Source organism: Acomys russatus, chromosome 2 (assembly GCF_903995435.1).
Source record: "Acomys russatus chromosome 2, mAcoRus1.1, whole genome shotgun sequence".
Taxonomy (NCBI): Eukaryota; Metazoa; Chordata; class Mammalia; order Rodentia; family Muridae; genus Acomys; species Acomys russatus.
The window spans coordinates 64,761,309-64,772,010 of NC_067138.1; positions in this window are offsets into that span (position 1 = coordinate 64,761,309).

Genomic DNA, 10,702 nt, shown 5'->3' on the forward strand with positions numbered 1-10,702 from the left:
GGAGTACACGGTAGAACAGAACTGCTTATAAAGAAAACATTTTTATTAGGGCTGGCTTAGAGTTCAGAGGGTCAGTTCACTATTGTCATTCAGGAAGCATAGCAGCATGCAGGCAGACATGGTGACAGAGGGGAGCTAAGAGTTCTACATCATGGGTATATACCCAGGAGTGGTATAGTTGATTCATGAAGTAGAACTATTCCCAATATTCTGAGAAGCTGCCACATTGATTTCCAAAGTGGATGTACAAGTTTTCACTCCCACCAGGAATGTAGGAACATTCCTACAGGGCCTGTTTTTTTTTTTTTTTTTTTTTTTCAAAGTACCACATGCCGTAAGTGTGAAAGCAAATTGACACAAAGTTTGAGTAAGTGCAAATTAATATGCACTATTTTATGCCTGACTTAAGTCTCAGAACTTTCATTTCTAGGCTTATACTATAGAGTATGGAGCTCAGAGAGCCACCAAAACCATGTATGACAATATCCACAGTCATCTCATTTACAATAGTTCCAAAATGCTCAATATCATGGCAGAATAACTGTAGCTGACAATAATTAATTAAATGCTTGAAAGAGCTATTAGCATTTTGAGTGTTCCTAACACAGAGACAAGATAAATGTCTGAGGTAACAGATGTGCCAATTGATCTGACCTGATCATTACACATATTGAAATGTCACACTGCATTCCATAAGCATGTAAAAGTACCATGTGCCAATTAAAAGTAAAAGTACATTTTCAAAAAGATTGTAGGCAAAATTATATTTCTATGCACAGCTGCATTAAATGGAATTAGATTAAATATTTCAATGCAGAGAAAGATAGAACAATATGGTGCTTATTAATAGAATAGCTCCCAACAGAGAAAGGTCAGAAATAAAGAGCTAAGGCACAAATGCAAACCATGTGAAGATTAACCTAACAATGTTTACTCTGTTAATGGTAACAAAGACAATTTTAAAACAGATCTTTAACAGAAATTCAAGATGATACTTTATAGTGATATAACAATGCTTTTGTGGCTAATTTAATAAATGTAAAAATGTCAATAAGACTATTATTGGAATAATAAAAGTAACAAACTTAAATCGTACATAGAAAATGTAGCACTCACTAACTCAAAGTGTACATTCTTTTTAAAGGCCATGAAATATTTGTCATAACTAAAAACATAACTAACCAGAGGGAAACTCTCAATAAATGCCAAATAATTAAAATGATTTTGGAGGATTATATAATTAGAATAGAAGTATACTAGAAATAAGTGGCAAAAATGTAATCAGAAAATATCTCAAATAATGTCTTTCTAAATAAAGATGTGTGAAAAATCATTTTCAAGAACTATAGTAATGAAAACAATTGGAACAGAGACTAAAAGAGGTATGTGATGATTTTGGGAGTGAAATAGTTGTCAATGTCTGTGACAGAGAAGAAGAAACTGACAATTATTACAGTGTTCCACTCAAGAAATCAGAGACAGAAAAAAGTTAAGGCAAGATCAGAAATTAATAGACTAGAAATTAAACAAGCCACAGAGAAGTGAGAACACATTTTTTGTGAAATGTTAGTAAGGTTGAGAAGCCATGGCATGGTTAGTGAGGTGAGATGCACACAGTAGCGCCTGTCTGTATTCCCAGTAGTTGGGAGACTAGGGCAGTGACACTGGGTTTGAAGCCTGGGGCACATGGTAAGTTCTACTTCAGCCTAGAACAGAGCGGGAAACCTTATCCACACACACACAAAGCAAATACTAACAAAGTGAAACAGAAGAAGAACTGAAGGAAGACACAATCACATATTCATAGACTTTAGAAATATACGTTACTGTGAGTTTGTAATGTCTGAAGATCTAACAAAGCTGGCAGATTACAATAACAAGTCAATTAGCTGGAGGGAAATTATTAAAAACATGAATAGTTTTTATATGTATTAAGAAATAATGCTAAGCCTGATGATTTGAGATGCATCCCTGGATCCCACATGATGGAAGGAGAGAACGGACTCCAAGTGTCCCCACACCTCCACATGTGGCCCATGACATGAGTGCACTAATACAGTCACACACATACACAAAATAAATGCATATGTGAGAAAAAAAAGAATCTTTAATAAAATATCATGTGTGTGATATGTTTTATTCTTTGGTTATTTAAATATTAACTCAAATATTATATTTAAAATTTGAAAAACCCAGGAGAATAGAAAAAGGAAATATTTGTAAGTCGTACTTTGAGCCCAGCATACTTCTGGCACAAAACATGAGAAATTCATCACACGAAATGTAGATCACCACCAATTTCCCTATGAACATACATGCAGAAATGTGAAACATTTCATTAGCAATCTATGTAAAAACAACAGTGTGTCATGAGTGAACTGGGTTTGTTTTGAGAATGAGAGGTTGGCATTGCATTCAAACACCAATATGGGCCACTCACCAGCCTTAAAAAGCCACATCAAAGCAAACTTATTTGTAACAAAAACTCAGTAATCTTTCTTGAAGAAACACACAAAATTAATATAAAATTTCTCTAAGAATATAATTTTAGCTTGAAACAGCAAAAATAATCGTGAAAAAGAAAGCTTCAGACATAGCTAAGTGGGCAGTGAGGCTGCTCTAGGAAATTGGTGTGAGAAATGATTTCTTGTGAAAACATGAGAAAATTGAGTGAGTAGAGTCAGGAGTTATACCACGTACATACAGAACTAAACCATGGGACCTCAAAAGTATGACAAGGGAGCCACAGCTAAGAGGAGCCTTACTCCCCTCAGTGAATGTACTAGTTTATCAAATATTTATATGAGAAACATAGAGACACAGTATGTATCTGTCCCGTGCATAGAAATAAATTCTAGATAGACCATAGACTATGAAAGTTATAGCAATAAAAATTTTAGGGCCTGTAGAATGTTTTCATGAATGTGGAATACATGAGTACTTTTTAAAACTGAAGATCAGGTTTGGCGAGATGGCTGCGCAGTCAAGAGCACTCATTGCTCTTCCAGAGGTCCTGAGTTCAATTCCCAGCAACCACATGGTAGCTCACAAGCATCTGTAATAAAATCTGATTCCTTCTTCTGCTGTGTATGAAAATAGAGCAGTCACATACCTAAAGTAAGTAAATAAATCTTTTTTTAAAAACTGAAAATCAAGGTAGGAGAGAGGGAGGAACGGGAGGATACAAGTGATGGGAAAACAATTGAGAAGCAGTCTGAATAAATTAATTTTTAAAACCTGAAAATCAATAGCATTAATTCTAACAGGAAAAAATTGGCAAATTGAGTTCTTTCAAAGTTTTAAGGCCTGTAAATTAAATAAAATGTTCCAGAATGAAAATATTATAATAAATATTTTAAGAAATAATATATATAATATGATATATGTTATATATAATAATATTTAAGATAATACATGATAAGTGACCCACATAAGAAATATATAAATAACCTTTATTTTATTTTTTACTTTTACATACGTATTTATAGTATTACACATATATAAAATAAACTACATACAACAATAAGGACCAGGAGACAATTAGTAATTATATAAATGTTACATTCATAGTATTTTGCCTATTTGTTTTTGGAAACTCTGGAGACAACATCTTTCCTATCTTGATGAGTCTACAAGTCTGAATGTAAATCAATGTCTATCATATCTCTATCAACCTAAAAACTTCTATCTAGAGCTAAAAACATCTTAACCCTTAAACAACTAAGCTTATTTGTAAAACTAAGTTATCTGGTCTTCAAACCCATCAGAGGCTTGAGAAGGAATAAAATTAATTATCTGAATAAACAGGAAATGCAAGTTAGCAGCTTCCAAAATGAGAAAATGACAGAGATGGTTAGCTGCCTGAACAGTCACCCAAAACTCTCTATAACATTGCAGCATTGTCTTTAGCCTTCTGGCCCATTCATTATATCAGGCAGGCATATTTGTGAGGCAGGAACTAATGAGGACTTGATTACCCTGTCTTTGCACAGTTTGGCCATTGACTCTGCCTGCATCCAAGGTTTCCCACTTTTAGGCAGAATTCTGTTGGTAGCAGAAATGAGGGCATTTTGCCCAGTGGCTTATTTGCTACATTTGAAGCCATCTCCATAAGGAGGTTCTTTGATGCTCATCATCTTCTTTGAGGTTGGCTGGGTGTTACCAGGAGTTAACCTGTCCTGCTGTCAAAGAATCTTTAAAATAATAAAAGCATCTTTAAATGCCATATTCTGTAGGTCTCTGGGGTTTTTGAAGACCTTATCTAACTATTTTACTTTATCTATCTATAGAATCCTATCTATCTGTTAAACATAGTTGCATATTCTTGTGATAAAAATAGACAATAATTGACATGGCTATGAGTTGATAACTAACAATTAACTTGTAGCACTTAATTGTCCTAAATAGTCTTTAATATCACCTTCAAAGTACTGGAAATAAACTTTGTATTATATTTGAGTTGTGTAGGTACACTACCTCCTATTTGAGTAGCAATATATTTAATATGTGTGAAAAATAATTGTGAACTTGAATTCCACACAAATGTTTTATTTTGCATCCATATACAAAATTCTATACCAGTGAATTAAAAATAACCATGTTTGTGAGTAACAGTTAAGGTCTTAAGTTGAGGAGTAGGTTCAATAATTATTTTTTGTCCTGTCAGCCTATATATATCGAAATTCTACCCTTCTTTCTCTTCTACCTCTATATCCATACCGAAGAAAAAAAGATAAAGGAAAAGAGAGACATCCCTGAGTCCAACATCCTTTTCTCTCTGAATAAGATCAATAATAACTTATAACCAACTCTCAATGAAAATAAACATCCTTATGCCAAGAAAACAACCAAAAACCCTACCCAACCTCCCTTAAAGGGCATCATTCTCTTTTTAAGGCTTCTTCTGGCTAATTTGGCACAAATAATACTTTTGTAGAGGCCCAAATACAATTGGGGAAAATGGTTAAGCAACCTAGGAATAGCATTTGTGGTTCAGTTTCTACATAATGGGAAACTCCATGGTTAATAAAAGTCCTATGTGGGACAGTCTGAAATAATGGATCAATTGGGATCAGAAGCTTTCTTTGAAGCTGTCCTGTTCTGATGAGGAACAATTGAAGCACTTGGTGCTGGAACATGAAGGATGCAGGATGTCAGAGTCCAGCATGCTGAAAGGAGTGGATCCTGTCAGGTCTGATCCAGCATCAGTGTTCCATTCTTTTGCTCCGAAATATAATTTCTCAAAAGCATGATACAGCCCTAACATTATAAAAATATAAGGTGTGGAGGATGCACAGAACAGATTAAGGCTGGTTCTCTGTTCTTTGTAAGAGCAGAAGAAGACATATGTAAATCTTCATTCACATCATGTGAAGAATTGCATGTAAAAATAAGTCACTGGGATTCTGAACCAACAAAAAACATTGTCTATGCATAGACATTCATGTCTCAGCAAGTGTCAGAGCTATTCCCGTGTAGTGGGATAAGCAGTATAATTACCTGCTTATTCTGCAGTTTGAATTCATGTAAGTATAGACTGGCTTAAGTTAGGAGTCTCTTTTTCATCTATGTCTGTTTCATTTTGACCTTCTTCTTTTAAATTTATATTTTATTTACCATAATCTATTAACACTGCATCCTGACTGCCATCCCCTCCCTCCTCTTCTTCCATTCCCACCCTCCCTCCCTTCTCTGCCCACAGACCTCTGGCAGGGGGTCAAGCTATTAGGGCTCATCAGGCTAGCCTGCAGCCTTCTCTTCTGTGTGCCTGCTAGGCCATCTTGTCTAGGGGCAGGGACCAAATTGTGGGTGCCAGAGTGCATGTCAGAGGTTCAGCAGCAGTTCCGCTCCCCTGTGGAAAATGGGCAGTCTATTGGTTACATCTAATCAGGAGATCTTGGTTTCTGCATGCACTGTCCTTAAATGGTACATCAGTCCATGCAGGCACCCCCTTTGTCCACATTCTTAAACCCCAACGGTCTCCCTGTGGAGCTCCTGCCCCCTCCTAGACCCTCCATCCTCCAACTCTGGTATACAATTTGCAGCTCTTCTCCCATAGTCCTGCTTCAAGTCCCAGCATCTGTCCTGGTCCTCCACTGGATGCAATCTCTCAGAGGACTTCTATGTTGGGCTAATATCCACTTATAAGTAAGTACATACAAAAAAAAAAGTAAGTATATACCATGAGTATCTTTCTGAGTCTTGGTTACCTCACTCAGTATGATCATTTTTAGTTCCATTCATTTGCCTGCAAAATTCAATATTTCCTTGTTTTTGATAGCTGAATAGTATTCCATTGTGTAGATGTACCAGAGTTTCTTTATCCATTCTTCAGTTGAGGGACATCTAGGTTGTTTCCAGATTCTGGATATTATGAATAAAGCTGCTATGAACATAGTTGAAAAAATGCTCTTGTTGTATGGTGGAGTATCATTTTGAGCATATGCTCAGGATTAGTATAGCTAGGACTTGAGGTAACACTATTCCCAGATTTCTAAGAAAGCACAAGATTTATTTCGAAAGTGATTGTACAAATTTTCACTCCCACCTGCAATGGAGGAGTGCCCCCCTTTCTCCACATCCTTGCCAGCATGTGCTGTCACTTGAGTTTTTTATCTTAGCCATTCTTACAGGTGTAAGATGGAATCTCAGAATCATTTTGATTTGCATTTCCCTGATGACTAGGGATGCTGAGCATTTTTTAAAGTGTTTCTCAGCCATTTGATATTCTTCTGTTGAGAATTACCTGTTTAGTTCTGTAACACATTTATAATTGGGTTATTTGTTTTAGTGGTATGTAATTTTTTTGAGTTCTTTATATATTTTGGATATTAGTCCTGTGTTAGATTAGGATTGGTGAAGATCTTTTCCCAGTCTGTAGGCTGTAGTTTTGTTCTGTCTTTTGCCTTACAGAAGCTTTTCAGTTTCATGAGGTCCTATTTATTAATTGTTGGTCTTAGAGCCTGAGCTGATGGTGTTCTGTTCAGGAAGCTGTCTCCTGTGCCAATGAGTTCAAGGCTCTTTCCCACTTTTTCTTCCAACAGATTTAGCGTGTCTCATTTTATGTTGAGGTATTTAATCCATTTGGACTTTAGGTTTTTGCATGGTGATAAATATGGATCTATTTTCATTTTTCTACATGTAGACATCTAGTTAGACTAGCACCATTTGTTGATGATACTATTTTTTTATATTGTGTGGATTTGGCTTCTTTGTCAAAAACCAAGTGTTTGTAGTTATGTGGGTTTATTTATGGGTCTTTGATTTGAATCCACTGGTCAACCAGCCTATTTCTATGCTAGTACCATGCTATTTTTATTACTGTTGCTCTATAGTACAGCTTGAGCTCTGGGATGGAGATTCCTCTGGATGATCTTTTATTGTATGGGATTGTTTTTAGCTATTCTGGGTTTTTTGTTTTTTCTATATGAAGTTGAGAATTGATCTTTCCAGGTCTGTATAGAATTGTGTAATGATTTTTGTCACCCACTAAAGGTAATCAGTACAAAACATCAATATCAGAACAGTGGGTCCATGATTGTGACTACCTGACACATTGCTCAAAAGCTTCTGAAATTGGTTAGTAGAGAGAATTTGGAGATATAGGCTAGAGATAGCTGAGAATGCTAGATGGAGACCCTGCTGGGTGATTCTTATCAGGCCTCAGAGGACTGAAACTGCAGTGTAGACTACAGTAAGTTGGTGGTACCAATGATGTAGAGTATCTTCTGGGGAAATGAGCAAAGCTAGCCCAGGAGAGAGGCCAAAGAGCTAAGTGGGTTACAGCAAACAAAGCCATAGACATAGAGTTATGAAAGGACTGGGAGCTCATGGCAACATATAACCCAGCTATAAGACATGGAGCTACAGAAGTCAATATTTGCCCTGCTGGGTTTTTATTTTGTTCTTTTCAAATCCATCTTAGATAGTCCCCACCTCCCTCTCCTTTTTTCCAGAGTGCTTACTTGGACTATTACATAGTGGATATATGTAATCTGCCTTTTGTTCTTTATAAGGACATTCAGGTAACAGATCTGTTAGTCTCAAACAAGATTTTGAACTTGGCTTTTTAACATCATTATTGTTAAAACTATGAGAACTGATAGCATGAATGAAAGTACAAGATGGACAACTGACCAGGGCTAGTGGTAGAATTTTATGATTTAAATAAATGTGCTTGGGTGTCAAACTAACAAAGAGTAGATTTTGGTGATTAATTTTAATTGGTAACTTGATACTTAGATTGTTTCTATTTTGCTCATGGTGGTGATAAAACTGGCTGGCAGAAACATGGTTCTGGACATCCAGACCAGAACAATTCAATAAGGAAATTCAGTGAAGTCTTCTAACTTAAAAAAGAAAATTGTGTGCATACATTGTAAAAATGCTCTTTGCTCTAAAATAAAATGAAACTGGTAAAAAAAAGAAAAAGAAAGAAAATTGTGTGATTGGCTATTATATGATAATATATGGAGAGAACTCTAAAGGTAGGTTTTTTTCAATCTGTTATAGAAGTAGTAAATGAATTCAAGGAATTTGAAGAGTATAATATGAACTGGCAATTGTGTTTCTATACTCAAGTAATCATCCTAATAAAATAGCAACAAAATTTAAAATAAAGCAAATACAATTAATAAAACACAAATTTAACCAAAAAGATGATAGACATACTGACTTTCTCAGGCACCAAACATGCACATGGTGTACATACAAACATTCAGGCAAAATACCATAGATATAAAAAATACATATAAAATAATAAAGTAAATATTTTTAAATTAACAAACCAGGTGGTAGTGGCATATGCCTTTAATCCCAGCACTTGGGAGGCAGAGGTAGGCAGACCTCCAAGTTCACAGTCAGCCTGGTCTATAGCATGAGTTTCAGGACAGCAAAGGCTACACAGAGAAACCCTGTCTTGGGGGAGGGGAAGGAAGGAAGGATGGAAGCAAGGAAGGATAGAGAGAAAGAAAATGCTGAAGGAAATTAAAGACAACACAGAAAAAATGGAAAGATATGTGATGTTAGTGGATTGAACTAATATTGTTAAACTAACCATACTATCCTAAATAATTAACAGATTCAAGGAAATCCCTACCAACCTTCCATCGGCATTCTTCACATAAATATGAAAAATGTATTTCTAAAATTTATATTGAATATAAAAGAATTGATGTTTATCCTTCACCATAAAAAAACTACCTGAGTGGAAAAAGGATAGCATCTTCAACAAATGGTGCTGGTCTAACTGGAGGTCTATGTGTAAAAAAATGAAACTGGACCCATATTTGTCACCTTGCACAAAACTCAAATCCAAGTGGATTAAAGACCTCAACATAAAACCAGAGACACTAAGCCACTTAGAGGAAAAAGTGGGAAAGAGCCTGGAACATATTGGCACAGGAGACAACTTCCTGAACAGAACACCAACGGCCCAGGCCTTAATGTCAACCATTAATAAATGGGACCTCATGAGGCTGAGAAGCTTCTGTAAGGCAGGAGACATTGTCAAGAAAACAAAGCGACAGCCTACAGACTGGGAAAAAATCTTCACCAACCCTACATCTGACAAAGGTCTAATATCCAAAATATATAAAGAACTCAAATTAAACACCACCAAACCGAATAACCCAATTGAGAAATGGGGCTTGGAACTAAACAGAGAATTCTCAACAGAGGAGTATCAAATGGCTGAGAAACACTTAAAAAATGCTCTACCTCCTTACTCATCAGGGAAATGCAAATCAAAACAACTCTGAGATTCCATCTTACACCCATCAGAATGGCTAAGATCAAAAATTCAAGCGACACCACATGCTGGGGAGGATGTGGGAAGAGAGGAACACTCCTTCATTGCTGGTGGGAATGCAAACTAGTACAGCCACTTTGGAAATCTATCTGGTGCTATCTCAGAAAAATGGGAATAGGGCTTCCTCAAGACCCAGCTATGCCACTCCTTGGAATATACCCAGAAGATGCTTCAGCACACAACAAGAAAATTTGCTCAACCGTGTTCATAGCAACCTTATTCATAATAGCCAGAACATGGAAACAGCCTAAGTGTCCCTCAGTAGAAGAGTGGATAAAGAAACTGTGGTACATATACACTATGGAATACTACTCAGCTATTAAAAACAAGGAATTCCCGAAATTTGTGGATAAATGGATTGAGCTAGAAATGATCATAATGAGTGAGTTAACCCAGAAGCAGAAAGAATCAAATGGTATATACTCACTTATATCTGCATACTAGCCCAAGGGGCATGTCCCACGAAAGCCTTCACTTACCAGGAAACTGGGACAGAGGGGAGGGCATACTATTGGGACTCTAAATGAGAGACACATGGGAGAATAGCAAAATAAGAGGATACAGAGGGTCCTAGAAATCTACAAGTAGAACAATATGATAGGCAGATTTGGGCCCAGGGGTCCCGCTCAAACTAAGGCACCAGCCAAGGACAATACAGGAGGTAAACTTTAAACCCCTTCCCAGATCTAGCCAATGGTCAGAATATTCTCCACAGTTGAGTGGAGAGTGTGATATGACTTTCTCACGTACTCTGGTGCCTCACATTTGACCATGTCCCCTGGAGGGGGAGACCTGGTGGCACTCAGAGGAAGGACAGCAGGTAGCCAAGAAGAGACTTGATACCCTATGAGAATATACAGGGGGAGGAAATCCCCCTCAGGAACAGTCATAGGG